This window comes from Oncorhynchus kisutch, linkage group LG19 (genome assembly GCF_002021735.2).
Source record: "Oncorhynchus kisutch isolate 150728-3 linkage group LG19, Okis_V2, whole genome shotgun sequence".
NCBI lineage: Eukaryota > Metazoa > Chordata > Actinopteri > Salmoniformes > Salmonidae > Oncorhynchus > Oncorhynchus kisutch.
The window spans coordinates 13,058,946-13,081,354 of NC_034192.2; the positions used below are offsets into that span (position 1 = coordinate 13,058,946).

Consider the following 22,409-nt stretch of genomic DNA (forward strand, 5'->3'; position numbering starts at 1 on the left):
ATATGCCATTAAAGCTTTGGGTTGCCGGGTAGGATTTATGGAATAATGTGCTGCTTCGTTTCTTCCGTAGCATGAAAGAGCAGAACGGTGAGAAGGATGAGAGAAAGAGAATCTTGAGCCCCCGAGCGTTTGGATTCTGTTTGGAGGTCGGGCAGCCGAGACAAACCACCCACTGACCCTCTCTCTTTCTCTTTCAAATTCAAATTCAAGCTGCTTTATTGGCATGAAAAACATTGTGTCAATATTGCCAAAGCTACAATGTATACAATAACATTGTAATAAAATGATAAACAATAACAAATATAAATATAAAATGGTAATAACAATACAATGGTAACGGTTCAACTGTAGAATGTAATGTAATAAATATAAAAATATAAATATAAATATGGGAAAATGAAAACTATAACTAATTTATAACTAAATAACGGTCATCTTCATCAGTACTACAACTACCATCATCATTACCACTACACTACTACTACTACTACCACCACCATCACTAAAACTGCTATTATTACCATTACACCCATACCACTACTACTACTACAACTACCATCATCATTACCACTACTACTACTACAACTACCACATCATTACCACACTACTACTACTACTACCCACCACCATCACTAAACTGCTATTATTACCATTACCACCCATACCACTACTACTACTACAACTACCATCATCATTACCACTACTACTACTACAACTACCATCATCATTACCACTACTACTACTACTACTACAACTACCATCATCATTACCACTACTACTACTACTACTACCATCATCATTACCACTACTACTACTACAACTACCATCATCATTACCACTACTACTACTACAACTACCATCATCATTACCACTACTACTACTACTACTACCATCATCATTACCACTACTACTACTACTACTACCATCATCATTACCACTACTACTACTACTACTACCATCATCATTACCACTACTACAACTACCATCATCATTACCACTACTACTACTACAACTACCATCATCATTACTACTACTACAACTACCATCATCATTACCACTACTACTACTACAACTACCATCATCATTACCACTACTACTACTACTACTACTACCATCATCATTACCACTACTACTACTACTACTACAACTACCATCATCATTACCACTACTACTACTACAACTACCATCATCATTACCACTACTACTACAACTACCATCATCTATTACCACTACTACTACTACCATCATCATTACACTACTACAACTACCATCAGAGAGAGAGAGAGTAATAGAGGGAATAGAGGGAGAACGAGAGAAGAAAAGAGAGAGAGAGTAATAGAGGAGAATGAGAGAAGAACAGAGAGAGAAATAGAGGGAGAATGAGAGAACAGAGAGAGAAATAGAGGGGGAATGAGAGAAGAACAGAGAGAGAAATAGAGGGAGATGAGAGAAGAAAAGAAGACGAGAGAAAATAGAGGGAGAACGAGAGAAGAACGGAGAGAGAGAAATAGAGGGAGAATGAGAGAAGAACAGAGAGAGAGCAGTAATAGAGGGAGAACGAGAGAAGAAACAGAGAGAGAAATAGAGGGAAGAATGAGAGAAGAACAGAGAGAGAGAGTAATAGAGGGAGAACGAGAGAAGAACAGAGAGAGAAATAGAGGGAGAATGAGAGAAGAACAGAGAAGAGAGTAATAGAGGGAGAACGAGAGAAGAACAGAGAGAGAAATAGAGGAAGAATGAGAGAAGAACAGAGAGAGAAATAGAGGGAGAATGAGAGAAGAACAGAGAGAGAAATAGAGGGAGAACGAGAGAAGAACAGAGAGAGAAATAGAGGAGAACGAGAGAAGAACAGAGAGAGAGAGAGTAATAGAGGAGAACGAGAGAAGAAAAAGAGAGAGAAATTAGAGGAAGAATGAGAGAAGAACAGAGAGAGAAATAGAGGGAGAATGAGAGAAGAACAGAGAGAGAAATAGAGGGAGAACGAGAGAAAACAGAGAGAGAGAGTAATAGAGGGAGAACGAGAGAAGAAAAGAGAGAGAAATAGAGGAACATTGTGTCAATATTGCCAAAGCTACAATGTATACAATACACATTGTAATAAAATGATAAACAATAACAAATAATAATATAAAATGGTAATAACAATACAATGGTAACGGTCAACTGTAGAATTGTAATGTAATAAATATTAAAAATATAAATAAATATGGAAAATGAAACTATAACTAACTTATAACTAAATAACGGTCATCTTCATCAGTACTACAACTACCATCATCATTACCACTACTACTACTACTACTACCACCACCATCACTAAACTGCTATTATTACCATTACCACCCATACCACTACTACTACTACAACTACCATCATCATTACCACTACTACTACTACAACTACCATCATCATTACCACTACTACTACTACAACTACCATCATCATTACCACTACTACTACTACAACTACCATCATCATTACCACTACTACTACTACTACTACAACTACCATCATCATTACCACTACTACTACTACTACTACCATCATCATTACCACTACTACTACTACAACTACCATCATCATTACCACGACTACTACTACAACTACCATCATCATTACCACTACTACTACTACTACCATCATCATTACCACTACTACTACTACTACTACCACCACCATCACTAAACTGCTATTATTACCATTACCACCCATACCACTACTACTACTACAACTACCATCATCATTACCACTACTACTACTACAACTACCAGCATCATTACCACTACTACTACTACTACTACAACTACCATCATCATTACCACTACTACTACTACAACTACCATCATCATTACCACTACTACTACTACAACTACCATCATCATTACCACTACTACTACTACAACTACCATCATCATTACCACTACTACTACTACTACTACCATCATCATTACCACTACTACTACTACTACTACCATCATCATTACCACTACTATTACTACTACTACCATCATCATTACCACTACTACAACTACCATCATCATTACCACTACTACTACTACAACTACCATCATCATTACTACTACTACAACTACCATCATCATTACCACTACTACTACTACAACTACCATCATCATTACCACTACTACTACTACTACTACTACCATCATCATTACCACTACTACTACTACTACTACAACTACCATCATCATTACCACTACTACTACTACAACTACCATCATCATTACCACTACTACTACAACTACCATCATCTATTACCACTACTACTACTACCATCATCATTACCACTACTACAACTACCATCAGAGAGAGAGAGAGTAATAGAGGGAATAGAGGGAGAACGAGAGAAGAAAAGAGAGAGAGAGTAATAGAGGGAGAATGAGAGAAGAACAGAGAGAGAAATAGAGGGAGAATGAGAGAACAGAGAGAGAAATAGAGGGAGAATGAGAGAAGAACAGAGAGAGAAATAGAGGGAGAATGAGAGAAGAAAAAGAGAGAGAAATAGAGGGAGAACGAGAGAAGAACGGAGAGAGAGAAATAGAGGGAGAATGAGAGAAGAACAGAGAGAGAGTAATAGAGGGAGAACGAGAGAAGAACAGAGAGAGAAATAGAGGAAGAATGAGAGAAGAACAGAGAGAGAGAGTAATAGAGGGAGAACGAGAGAAGAACAGAGAGAGAAATAGAGGGAGAATGAGAGAAGAACAGAGAGAGAGTAATAGAGGGAGAACGAGAGAAGAACAGAGAGAGAAATAGAGGAAGAATGAGAGAAGAATAGAGAGAGAAATAGAGGGAGAATGAGAGAAGAACAGAGAGAGAAATAGAGGGAGAACGAGAGAAGAACAGAGAGAGAAATAGAGGGAGACGAGAGAAGAACAGAGAGAGAGAGAGTAATAGAGGGAGAACGAGAGAAGAAAAGAGAGAGAAATAGAGAAGAATGAGAGAAGAACAGAGAGAGAAATAGAGGGAGAACGAGAAGAAGAACAGAGAGATAGAGTAATAGAGGGAGAACGAGAGAAGAAAAGAGAGAGAAATAGAGGAAGAATGAGAGAAGAACAGAGAGAGAAATAGAGGGAGAATGAGAGAAGAACAGAGAGAGAAATAGAGGGAGAATGAGAGAGAGAAATAGAGGGAGAACAAGAGAAGAACAGAGAGAGAAATAGAGGAAGAATGAGAGAAGAACAGAGAGAGTAATAGAGGGAGAATGAGAGAAGAACAGAGAGAGAGTAATAGAGGGAGAACGAGAGAAGAACAGAGAGAGTAATAGAGGGAGAACGAGAGAAGAACAGAGAGAGAAATAGAGGGAGAACGAGAGAAGAACAGAGAGAGTAATAGAGGGAGAATGAGAGAGAGAAATAGAGGGAGAACGAGAGAAGAAAAGAGAGAGAAATAGAGGAAGAATGAGAGAAGAACAGAGAGAGAAATAGAGGGAGAATGAGAGAAGAACAGAGAGAGAGAGAGTAATAGAGGGAGAACGAGAGAAGAAAAGAGAGAGAGAGAGTAATAGAGGGAGAATGAGAGAAGAACAGAGAGAGAAATAGAGGGAGAATGAGAGAACAGAGAGAGAAATAGAGGGAGAATGAGAGAAGAACAGAGAGAGAAATAGAGGGAGAATGAGAGAAGAAAAGAGAGAGAGAAATAGAGGAGAAACGAGAGAAGAACAGAGAGAGAGAGAGGTTCCTCTGCCATGAGTGGGCACATTCACTCCCACAATTCTGGAACTGATGCCCACGCACACACACACGCACACACACACACACTGAAGGAGAGAGAGAAAGAGAAAGAGGAAGAGAGAGCGGCAGAGAGATATGCCATTAAAGCTTTGGGTTGCCGGGTAGGATTTATGGAATAATGTGCTGCTTCGTTTCTTCCGTAGCATGAAAGAGGCAGAACGGTGAGAAGGATGAGAGAAAAGAGAATCTTGAGCCCCCGAGCGTTTGGATTCTGTTTGGAGGTCGGGCAGCAGAGACAAACCACCCACTGACCCTCTCTCTTTCTCTTTCAAATTCAAATTCAAGCTGCTTTATTGGCATGAAAAACATTGTGTCAATATTGCCAAAGCTACAATGTATACAATACACATTGTAATAAAATGATAAACAATAACAAATAATAATATAAAATGGTAATAACAATACAATGGTAACGGTCAACTGTAGAATGTAATGTAATAAATATAAAAATATAATATAAATATGGAAAATGAAACTATAACTAAACTTATAACTAAATAACGGTCATCTTCATCAGTACTACAACTACCATCATCATTTCCACTACTACTACTACTACTACTACCACCACCACTAAACTGCTATTATTACCATTACCACCCATACCACTACTACTACTACAAACTACCATCATCATTACCACTACTACTACTACAACTACCATCATCATTACCACTACTACTACTACTACTACAACTACCAATCATCATTAACCACTCACTACTACTACTACTACCATCATCATTACCACTACTACTACTACAACTACCATCATCATTACCACTACTACTACTACAACTACCAGCATCATTACCACTACTATACTACTACCATCATCATTACCACTACTACTACTAATACTACCACCACCATCACTAAACTGCTATTATTACCATTACAACACCATACCACTACTAATACTACAACTACCATCATCATTACCACTACTACTACTACAACTACCATCATCATTACCACTACTACTACTACTACTACAACTACCATCATCATTACCACTACTACTACTACTACTACCATCATCATTACCACTACTACTACTACAACTACCATCATCATTACCACTACTACTACTACAACTACCAGCATCATTACCACTACTACTACTACTACTACCATCATCATTACCAACTACTACTACTACTACTACCATCATCATTACCACTACTACTACTACTACTACTAGCCATCATGCATTACCACTACTACAAACTACCACAATCATTACCACTACTACTACTACCAACTACCATCATCATTACTACTACTACAAACTACCGATCGATCATGACCCACTACTACTTACTACAACTACCAGCATCATTACCGACTACTACTACTACAACTACCATCATCATTAACCACTACTACTACACTACTACAACTACCATCCATCATTACCACTACTGACTACTACTACTACTTACCATCATCATTACCACTACTACAATACTACAACTACATCGAGCATACCCACTAGCTTACTACTACAACTACCACTCATCATTACACTACTACTACTACTACTACAACTACCATCACATACCACTACTACTACTACTACTACAACTACCATCATCCATTACCACTACTACTACTACTACTACTACCATCATCATTACCACTACTACTACTACAACTACCATCATCATTACCACCTACTACGACTACTACAAACTACCATCATCATTACCACACTACTACTACTACTAACTACCATCATCATACCACTATACTACTACTACTACAAACTACCATCAACCATTACCACTACTACTACTACTTACTACTACCATCATCATTACCCACTACTACTACTACAACTTAACCATCATCATTACCACTACTACTAAGTACAACTACCATCATCATTACCACTACTACTACTACTGACTACCCATCATCATTACCACTACCTACTTACTACTACTACCATCATCATTACCACTACTACACTACTACTACTACTACCATCATCATTACCACTACTACAAACTACCATCATCATTACCACTACTACTACTACAACTACCATCATCATTACCACTACTACTACTACTACTACATCATCATTACCACTACTACTACTACTACTACTACTACCATCATCAATTACCACTACTACTACTACTACTACTACTACTACCATCATCATTACCACTACTACTACTACTACCATCATCATTACCACTACTACTACTACCATCATCATTACCACTACTACTACTACTACTACCACCACCATCACTAAACTGCTATTATTACCATTACCACCCATACCACTACTACTACTACAACTACCATCATCATTACCACTACTACTACTACTACTACTACCATCATCATTACCACTACTACTACTACTACAACTACCATCATCATTACCACTACTACTACTACAACTACCATCAGCATTACCACTACTACTACAACTACCATCATCTATTACCACTACTACTACTACCATCATCATTACCACTACTACAACTACCATCACCATTACCACTACTACTACTACAACTACCATCATCATTACCACTACTACTACTACAACTACCATCATCATTACCACTACTACTACTACAACTACCATCATCATTACCACTTCTACAACTACCACCATCATTACCACTACTACTACTACAACTACCATCATCATTACCACTACTACTACTACCATCATCCATTACCACTGACTACTAACTACTACTACTACCATCATCATTACCACTACTACTACTACTACTACTATCATCATTACACTACTACTACTTACTCTACTACCATCATCATGTACCACTACTACTACTACCATCATCATTACCACTACTACAACTACCATCACCATTACCACTACTACTACTACAACTACCATCATCATTACCACTACTACTACTACAACTACCATCATCATTACCACTACTACTACTACTACAACTACCATCATCATTACCACTTCTACAACTACCACCATCATTACCACTACTACTACTACAACTACCATAATCATTACCACTACTACTACTACCATCATCATTACCCACTACTACTACTACTACTACTACCATCATCATTACCACTACTACTACTACTACTACTATCATCATTACCACTACTACTACTACTACTACCATCATCATTACCACTACTACTACTACTACTACTACTACAACTACCATCATCATTACCACTACTACTACTACTACTACTATCATCATTACCACTACTACTACTACTATCATCATTACCACTACTACTACTACAACTGCCATCATCATTACCACTACTACTACTACTACTACCATCATCATTAACCACTACTACTACTACTACTATCATCATTACCACTACTACTACTACTACTACCATCATCATTACCACTACTACTACTACCATCATCATTACCACTACTACTACTACTACTATCATCATTACCACTACTACTACTACCATCCACATTACCACTTCTACTACTACTACTACTACCATCATCATTACCACTACTACTACTACTACTACTACCATCATCATTACCACTACAACTACTACAACTACCATCATCATTACCACTACTACTACTACCATCATCATTACCACTACTACAACTACCATCTTCATTACCACTGCTACTACTACTACTACCATCATCATTACCACTACTACTACTACTACTACAACTACCATCATCATTACCACTACTACTACTACTACCATCATCATTACCACTACTACTACTACTACTACCATCATCATTACCACCACTACTACTACAACTACCATCATCATTACCGCTACTACTACTACTACAACTACCATCATCATTACCACTACTTACTACTACAACTACCATCATCATTACCACTACTACTACTACAACTACCATCATCATTACCACTACTACTACTACAACTACCATCATCATTAACACTACTACTACGACAACTACCATCATCATTACCACTACTACTACTACCATCATCATTAACACTACAACTACCATCATCATTACCACTACTACTACTACTACCATCATCATTACCACTACTACTACTACAGCTACCATCATCATTACCACTACTACTACTACTACTACTACTACTACCATCCACATTACCACTACTACTACTACAACTACCAGCATCATTACCACTACTACTACTACCATCATCATTACCACTACTACAACTACCATCTTCATTACCACTGCTACTACTACTACTACCATCATCATTACCACTACTACTACTACAACTACCATCATCATTACCACTACTACTACTACTACCATCATCATTACCACTACTACTACTACTACTACCACCACCATCACTAAACTGCTATTATTACCATTACCACCCATACCACTACTAATACTACAACTACCATCATCATTACCACTACTACTACTACAACTACCATCATCATTACCACTACTACTACTACTACTACAACTACCATCATCATTACCACTACTACTACTACTACTACCATCATCATTACCACTACTACTACTACAAACTACCATCATCATTACCACTACTACTACTACAACTACCATCATCATTACCACTAATACTACTACTACTACCATCATCATTACCACTACTACTACTACTACTACATCATCATTACCACTTACTACTACTACTACTACCATCATCATTACCACTACTACAACTACCATCATTCATTACCACTACACTACTACAACTACCATCATCATTAACCTACTACTACAACTACCATCATCATTACCACTACTACTACTACAACTACCATCATCATTACCACTACCTACTACTACCAACTACCATCATCATTACCACTACTACTACTACTACTACAACTACCATCATCATTACCACTACTACTACTACTACTACTACCATCATCATTACCACTACTACTACTACAACTACCATCATCATTACCACTACTACTACTACAACTACCATCATCATTACCATACTACTACTACCAACTACCATCATCATTACCACTACTATACTACTACTACAACTACCATCATCATTACCACTACTACTACTACTACTACTACCATCATCATTACCCACTACTACTACTACAACTACCATCATCATTACCACTACTATACTACAAACTACCATCATCATTACCACTACTACTACTACTACAACTACCATCATCATACCACTACTACTACTACTACTACAACTACCATCAACATTACCACTTACTACTACTACTACTACTACCATCATCATTACCACTACTACTACTACAACTACCATCATCATTACCACTACTACTAGTACAACTACCATCATCATTCCACTACTACTACTACTACTACCATCATCATTACCACTACTACTACTACTAACTACCATCATCATTACCACTACTACTACTACTACTACTACTACCATCATCATTACCACTACTACAACTACCATTCATCATTACCACTACTACTACTACCAACTACCATCATCATTACCACTACTACTACTACTACTACCATCATCATTACCACTACTACTACTACTACTACTACCATCATCATTACCACTACTACTACTACTACTACTACTACCATCATCATTACCACTTACTAACTACCTACTACCATCATCATTACCACTACTACTACTACTACTACCACCACCATCACTAAACTGCTATTATTACCATTACCACCCATACCACTACTACTACTTACAAACTACCATCATCATTACCACTACTACTACTACTACTACTACCATCATCATTACCACTACTACTACTACTACAACTACCATCATCATTACCACTACTACTACTACAACTACCATCATCATTACCACTACTACTACAACTACCATCATCTATTACCACTACTACTACTACCATCATCATTACCACTACTACAAACTACCATCACCATTACCACTACTACTACTACAACTACCATCATCATTACCACTACTACTACTACAACTACCATCATCATTACCACTACTACTACTACAACTACCATCATCATTACCACTTCTACAACTACCACCATCATTACCACTACTACTACTACAACTACCATCATCATTACCACTACTACTACTACCATCATCATTACCGACTACTACTACTAACTACTACTACCATCATCATTACCACTACTACTACTACTACTACTATCATCATTACCACTACTACTACTACTACTACCATCATCATTACCACTACTACTACTACCATCATCATTACCACTACTACAACTACCATCACCATTACCACTACTACTACTACAACTACCATCATCATTACCACTACTACTACTACAACTACCATCATCATTACCACTACTACTACTACTACAACTACCATCATCATTACCACTTCTACAACTACCACCATCATTACCACTACTACTACTACAACTACCATAATCATTACCACTACTACTACTACCATCATCATTACCACTACTACTACTACTACTACTACCATCATCATTACCACTACTACTACTACTACTACTATCATCATTACCACTACTACTACTACTACTACCATCATCATTACCACTACTACTACTACTACTACTACTACTACAACTACCATCATCATTACCACTACTACTACTACTACTACTATCATCATTACCACTACTACTACTACTATCATCATTACCACTACTACTACTACAACTGCCATCATCATTACCACTACTACTACTACAACTACCATCATCATCATTACCACTACTACAACTACCATCATCATTACCACTACTACTACTACTACTACCATCATCATTACCACTACTACTACTACAACTACCATCATCATTACCACTACTACTACTACAAACTACCATCATCATTACCACTACTACTACTACAACTACCATCATCATTACCACTACTACTACTACAACTACCATCATCATTACCACTACTACTACTACCATCATCATTAGCACTACTACTACTACCATCATCATTACCACTACAACTACTACAACTACCATCATCATTACCACTACTACTACTACCATCATCATTACCACTACTACAACTACCATCTTCATTACCACTGCTACTACTACTACTACCATCATCATTACCACTACTACTACTATACTACAACTACCATCATCATTACCACTACTACTACTACTACCATCATCATTACCACTACTACTACTACTACTACCATCATCATTACCACCACTACTACTACTACAACTACCATCATCATTACCGCTACTACTACTACTACAACTACCATCATCATTACCACTACTACTACTACAACTACCATCATCATTACCACTACTACTACTACAACTACCATCATCATTACCACGACTACTACTACAACTACCATCATCATTAACACTACTACTACTACAACTACCATCATCATTACCACTACTACTACTACCATCATCATTACCACTACAACTACCATCATCATTACCACTACTACTACTACTACCATCATCATTACCACTACTACTACTACAGCTACCATCATCATTACCACTACTACTACTACTACTACTACCATCCACATTACCACTACTACTACTACAACTACCAGCATCATTACCACTACTACTACTAATACTACCATCATCATTAGCACTACAACTACTACAACTACCATCATCATTACCACTACTACTACTACCATCATCATTACCACTACTACAACTACCATCATCACCACTACTACTACTACCACTACCATCACCATTACCACTACTACAACTACCATCATCATTACCACTACTACAACTACCATCATCATTACCACTACTACTACTACTACTACTACCATCATCATTACCACTACTACTACCATCATCATTACCACTACTACTACTACAACTACCATCATCATTACCACTACTACTACTACTACTACCATCATCATCATTACCACTACTACAACTACCATCATCATTACCACTACTACTACTACTACTACCATCATCATTACCACTACTACTACTACAACTACCATCATCATTACCACTACTACTACTACAACTACCATCATCATTACCACTACTACTACTACAACTACCATCATCATTACCACTACTACTACTACCATCATCATTAGCACTACTACTACTACCATCATCATTACCACTACTACTACTACTACTACTACCATCAACATTACCACTACTACTACTACTACTACCATCATCATTACCACTACTACTACTACAACTACCATCATAATTACCACCACTACTACTACTACTACCATCATCATTACCACTACTACTACTACAACTACCATCATCATTACCACTACTACTACTACTACTACCATCTCATTACCACTACTATTACTACCATCATCATTACCACTACTACTACTACTACTACTACTACAATCATCATTACCACTACTACTACTACTACTACTACCATCATCATTACCACTACAACTACTACAACTACCATCATCATTACCACAACTACTACTACCATCATCATTACCACTACTACAACTACCATCTTCATTACCACTGCTACTACTACTACTACCATCATCATTACCACTACTACTACTCCTACTACAACTACCATCATCATTACCACTACTACTACTACTACCATCATCATTACCACTACTACTACTACTACTACCATCATCATTACCACCACTACTACTACTACAACTACCATCATCATTACCACTACTACTACTACTACAACTACCATCATCATTACCACTACTACTACTACAACTACCATCATCATTACCACTACTACTACTACAACTACCATCATCATTACCACTACTACTACTACTACAACTACCATCATCATTACCACTACTACTACTACAACTACCATCATCATTACCACTACTTCTACTACCATCATCATGACCACTACTACTACTACAACTACCATCATCATTACCACTACTACTACTACTACTACCATCCACATTACCACTACTACTACTACAACTACCAGCATCATTACCACTACTACTACTACTACTACCATCATCATTAGCACTACAACTACTACAACTACCATCATCATTACCACTACTACTACTACTACTACTACCATCATCATTACCACTACTACAACTACCATCATCATTACCAATCCTACTACTACAACTACCATCATCATTACCACTACTACTACTACAACTACCATCATCATTACCACTACTACTACTACAACTACCATCATCATTACCACTACTACTACTACAACTACCATCATCATTACCACTACTACTACTACAACTACCATCATCATTACCACTACTACTACTACCATCATCATTAGCACTACTACTACTACCATCATCATTACCACTACTACTACTACTACTACTACCATCAACATTACCACTACTACTACTACAACTACCATCATCATTACCACTACTACTACTACTACCATCAATCATTACCACTACTACTACTACTACTACTACCATCATCATTACCACCACTACTACTTACTACAACTACCATCATCATTACCACTACTACTACTACTACAACTACCATCATCATTACCACTACTACTACTACAACTACCATCATCATTACCACTACTACTACTACAAACTACCATCATCATTACCACTAATACTACTACAACTACCATCATCATTACCACTACTACTACAACTACCATCATCATTACCACTACTACTACTACCATCATCATTACCACTACTACTACTACAACTACCATCATCATTACCACTTACTACTACTACTACTACCATCCACATTACCACTACTACTACTACAACTACCAGCATCATTACCACTACTACTACTACTACTACCATCATCATTAGCACTACAACTACTACAACTACCATCATCATTACCACTACTACTACTAACATCATCATTACCACTACTACAACTACAACTACCATCATCATTACCACTACTACTTCTACCACTACCATCACCATTACCACTACTACAACTACCATCATCATTACCACTACTACAACTACCATCATCATTACCACTACTACTACTACTACTACTACTACCATCATCATTACCACTACTACTACCATCATCATTACCACTACTACTACTACAACAACTACCATCATCATTACCACTACTACTACTACTACTACCATCATCATCATTACCACTACTACAACTACCATCATCATTACCACTACTACTACTACTACTACTACCATCATCATTAACCACTACTACTACTACAACTACCATCATCATTACCACTACTACTACTACAACTACCATCATCATTACCACTACTACTACTACAACTACCATCATCATTACCACTACTACTACTACCATCATCATTACCACTACTACTACTACCATCATCATTACCACTACTACTACTACTACTACCATCACCATTACCACTACTACTACTACTACTACCATCATCATTACCACTACTACTACTACAACTACCATCATAATTACCACCACTACTACTACTACTACCATCATCATTACCACTACTAGTACTACAACTACCATCATCATTACCACTACTACTACTACAACTACCATCATCATTACCACTACTACTACTACTACTACCATCATCATTACCACTACTACTACTACTACTACAAACTACCATCATCATTACCACTACTACTACTACTACTACAACTACCATCATCATTACCACTACTACTACTACAACTACCATCATCATTACCACTACTACTACTACTACTACTACTACTACCATCATCATTACCACTACTACTACTACAACTACCATCATCTTTACCACTACTACTACTACTACTACTACTACTACCATCATCATTACCACTACTATACTACTACTACCATCATCATTACCACTACTACTACTACTACTACCATCATCATTACCACTACTACTACTACTACTACCATCATCATTAGCACTACAACTACTACAACTACCATCATCATTACCACTACTACAACTACCATCATCATTACCACTACTACTACTACCACTACCATCACCATTACCACTACTACAACTACCATCATCATTACCACTACTACAACTACCATCATCATTACCACTACTACTACTACTACTACTAACATCATCATTGCCACTACTACTACCATCATCATTACCACTACTACTACTACAACTACCATCATCATTACCACTACTACTACTACTACTACCATCATCATCATTACCACTACTACAACTACCATCATCATTACCACTACTACTACTACTACTACCATCATCATTACCACTACTACTACTACAACTACCATCATCATTACCACTACTACTACTACAACTACTTTCTATCATTACCACTACTACTACTACCATCAGCATTACCACTACTACTACTACCATCATCATTACCACTACTACTACTACTACTACCATCAACATTACCACTACTACTACTACTACTACCATCATCATTACCACTACTACTACTACAACTACCATCATAATTACCACCACTACTACTACTACTACCATCATCATTACCACTACTACTACTACAACTACCATCATCATTACCACTACTACTACTACAACTACCATCAACATTACACTACTACTACTACTACTACTACCATCATCATTACCACTACTACTACTACAAACTACCATCATAATTACCACCACTACTACTACTACTACCATCATCATTACCACTACTACTACTACAACTACCATCATCATTACCACTACTACTACTACAACTACCATCATCATTACCACTACTACTACTACTACTACTACCCATCATCATTACCACTACAACTACTACAACTACCATCATCATTACCACTACTACTACTACCATCATCATTACCACTACTACTACTACTATCATCATTACCACTACTACTACTACCATCCACATTACCACTTCTACTACTACTACTACTACCATCATCATTACCACTACTACTACTACTACTACTACCATCATCATTACCACTACAACTACTACAACTACCATCATCATTACCACTACTACTACTACCATCATCATTACCACTACTACAACTACCATCTTCATTACCACTGCTACTACTACTACTACCATCATCATTACCACTACTACTACTACTACTACAACTACCATCATCATTACCACTACTACTACTACTACCATCATCATTACCACTACTACTACTACTACTACCATCATCATTACCACCACTACTACTACTACAACTACCATCATCATTACCGCTACTACTACTACTACAACTACCATCATCATTACCACTACTACTACTACAACTACCATCATCATTACCACTACTACTACTACAACTACCATCATCATTACCACTACTACTACTACTACAACTACCATCATCATTAACACTACTACTACTACAACTACCATCATCATTACCACTACTACTACTACCATCATCATTACCACTACAACTACCATCATCATTACCACTACTACTACTACTACCATCATCATTACCACTACTACTACTACAGCTACCATCATCATTACCACTACTACTACTACTACTACTACCATCCACATTACCACTACTACTACTACAACTACCAGCATCATTACCACTACTACTACTAATACTACCATCATCATTAGCACTACAACTACTACAACTACCATCATCATTACCACTACTACTACTACCATCATCATTACCACTACTACAACTACCATCATCATTACCACTACTACTACTACCACTACCATCACCATTACCACTACTACAACTACCATCATCATTACCACTACTACTACCATCATCATTACCACTACTACTACTACAACTACCATCATCATTACCACTACTACTACTACTACTACTTACCATCATCATCATTACCACTACTACAACTACCATCATCATTACCACTACTACTACTACAACTACCATCATCATTACCACTACTACTACTACAACTACCATCATCATTACCACTACTACTACTACAACTACCATCATCATTACCACTACTACTACTACAACTACCATCATCATTACCACTACTACAACTACCATCATCATTACCACTACTACTACTACCATCATCATTACCACTACTACAACTACCATCTTCATTACCACTGCTACTACTACTACTACCATCATCATTACCACTACTACTACTACTACTACAACTACCATCATCATTACCACTACTACTACTACTACCATCATCATTACCACTACTACTACTACTACTACCATCATCATTACCACCACTACTACTACTACAACTACCATCATCATTACCGCTACTACTACTACTACAACTACCATCATCATTACCACTACTACTACTACAACTACCATCATCATTACCACTACTACTACTACAACTACCATCATCATTACCACGACTACTACTACAACTACCATCATCATTAACACTACTACTACTACAACTACCATCATCATTACCACTACTACTACTACCATCATCATTACCACTACAACTACCAGCATCATTACCACTACTACTACTACTACCATCATCATTACCACTACTACTACTACAGCTACCATCATCATTACCACTACTACTACTACTACTACTACCATCCACATTACCACTACTACTACTACAACTACCAGCATCATTACCACTACTACTACTAATACTACCATCATCATTAGCACTACAACTACTACAACTACCATCATCATTACCACTACTACTACTACCATCATCATTACCACTACTACAACTACCATCATCATTACCACTACTACTACTACCACTACCATCACCATTACCACTACTACAACTACCATCATCATTACCACTACTACTACCATCATCATTACCACTACTACTACTACACTACCATCATCATTACCACTACTACTACTACTACTACCATCATCATCATTACCACTACTACAACTACCATCATCATTACCACTACTACTACTACTACTACCATCATCATTACCACTACTACTACTACAACTACCATCATCATTACCACTACTACTACTACAACTACTTTCATCATTACCACTACGACTACTACCATCATCATTACCACTACTACTACTACCATCATCATTACCACTACTACTACTACTACTACCATCAACATTACCAACTACTATACTACTACTACTACCATCATCATTACCACTACTACTACTACAACTACCATCATAATTACCACCACTACTACTACTACTACCATCATCATTACCACTACTACTACTACAACTACCATCATCATTACCACTACTACTACTACAACTACCATCATCATTACCACTACTACTACTACTACCGTCATCATTACCACTACTACTACTACCATCATACCACTACTACTACTACTACTACCATCATACCACTACTATACTACTACTACTACCATCATCATTACTACTACTACTACTACCATCATCATTACCACTACTACAACTACCATCTTCATTACCACTGCTACTACTACTACTACCATCATCATTACCACTACTACTACTACTACCATCATCATTACCACTACTACTACTACTACTACCATCATCATTACCACCCTCTACTACTACAACTACCATCATCATTACCACTACTACTACTACTACAACTACCATCATCATTACCACTACTACTACTACAACTACCATCATCATTACCACTTGTACTACTACAACTACCATCATCATTACCACAACTACTACTACAACTACCATCATCATTACCACTACTACTACTACAACTACCATCATCATTACCACTACTACTACTACCATCATCATTACCACTACTACTACTACAACTACCATCATCATTACCACTACTACTACTACTACTACCATCCCACATTACCCACTACTACGACTAAACTACCAGCATCATTACCACTACTACTACTACTACTACCATCATCATTAGCACTACAACTACTACAACTACCATCATCATTACCACTACTACTTCTACCACTACCATCACCATTACCACTACTACAACTACCATCATCATTACCACTACTACAACTACCATCATCATTACCACTACTACTACTACTACTACTACTACCATCATCATTACCACTACTACTACCATCATCAGTTCCACTACTACTACTACAACTACCATCATCATTACCACTACTACTACTACTACTACCATCATCATCATTACCACTACTACAAACTACCATCATCATTACCACTACACTACTACTACTACCATCATCAATTACCACTACTACTACTACAACTACCATCACCATCCCCACCCCCCCACTCTTTACCACTACTACTACTACAACTACCATCATCATTACCACTACTACTACTACAACTACCATCATCATTTCCACTACTACTACTACCATCATCATTACCACTACTCTACTACCTATCATCATTACCACTACTACTACTACTACTACCATCAACATACCACACTACTAATACTACTACTACCAGCATCATTACCACTACTACTACTACAACTACCATCATAATTACCACCACTACTACTACTACTACCATCATCATTACCACTACTACTACCTACAACTACCATCATCATTACCACTACTACTACTACAACTGCCATCCACATTCCACTACTACTACTACTACTACCATCAATCATTACCACTACTACTACTACTACAACTACCATCATCATTACCACTACTACTACTACTACTACAACTACTCACTCATTACCACTACTACTACTACAACTACCATCATCATTACCACTACTACTACTACTACTACTACTACCATCATCATTACCACTACTACTACTACAACTACCATCATCTTTACCACTACTACTACTACTACTACTACTACCATCATCATTACCACTACTACTACTACTACTACCATCATCATTACCACTACTACTACTACTACTACTACCATCATCATTACCACTACTACCTACTACTACTACCCATCATCATTAGCCCTACAACTACTACAACTACCATCATCATTACCACACTACAACTACCATCATCATTACCACTACTACACTACCACTACCATCACCATTACCCTACTACACCTACCATCATCATTACCACTACTACAACTACCATCATCATTACCACTACTACTACTACTACTACTACTACTAACATCATCATTACCACTACTACTACCATCATCATTACCACTACTACTACTACAACTACCAGCATCATTACCACTACTACTACTACTACTACCATCATCATCATTACCACTACTACAACTACCATCATCATTACCACTACTACTACTACTACTACCATCATCATTACCACTACTACTACTACAACTACCATCATCATTACCACTACTACTACTACAACTACTTTCATCATTACCACTACTACTACTACCATCATCATTACCACTACTACTACTACCATCATCATTACCACTACTACTACTACTACTACCATCAACATTACCACTACTACTACTACTACTACTACCATCATCATTACCACTACTACTACTACAACTACCATCATACTTTACCACCACTACTACTACTACTACCATCATCATTACCACTACTACTACTACAACTACCATCATCATTACCACTACTACTACTACAACTACCATCATCATTACCACTACTACTACTACTACTACTACCATCATCATTACCACTACTACTACTACTACTACAACTACCATCATCATTACCACTACTACTACTACTACTACAACTACCATCATCATTACCACTACTACTACTACAACTACCATCATCATTACCACTACTACTACTACTACTACTACCATCATTATTACCACTACTACTACTACAACTACCATCATCTTTACCACTACTACTACTACTACTACTACTACTACCATCATCATTACCACTACTACTACTACTACCATCATCATTACCACTACTACTACTACTACTACCATCATCATTACCACTACTACTACTACTACTACCATCATCATTACCACTACTACTACTACCACTACCATCACCATTACCACTACTACAACTACCATCATCATTACCACTACTACACACTACCATCATCATTTACCACTACTACTACTATACTACTACCATCATCATTACCACTACTACTACCATCATCATTACCACTACTACTACTACAACTACCATCATCATTACCACTACTACTACTACACTACCATCATCATCATTACCACTACTACACCTACCATCATCATTACCACTACGACTACTACTACTACCATCATCATTACCACTACTACTACTACAACTACCATCATCATTACCACTACTACTACTACAACTACTTTCATCATTACCACTACTACTACTACCATCATCATTACCACTACTACTACTACCATCATCATACCCACTACTACTACTACTACTACCATCAACCATTACCACTACTACTACTACTACTACTACCATCATCATTACCACTACTACTACTACACACCATCCATAATTACCACCACTACTACTACTACTACCATCATCATTACCACTACTACTACTACACTACCATCATCATTACCACTACTACTACTACAACTACCATCATCATACCACTACTACTACTACTACTACTACCATCATCATTACCACTACTACTACTACTACTACAACTACCATCATCATTACCACTAACTACTACTACTAC

At 37.2% G+C, this 22,409-nt stretch overlaps 1 protein-coding gene across 2 annotated transcripts in view; it reads left to right on the forward strand.

Annotated features, from left to right (window-relative positions):
- Positions 1-22,409, forward strand: part of LOC109879103 (diacylglycerol kinase iota) — a 59,857-nt gene that overhangs the window by 10,525 nt on the left and 26,923 nt on the right. The window lies entirely within an intron of this gene.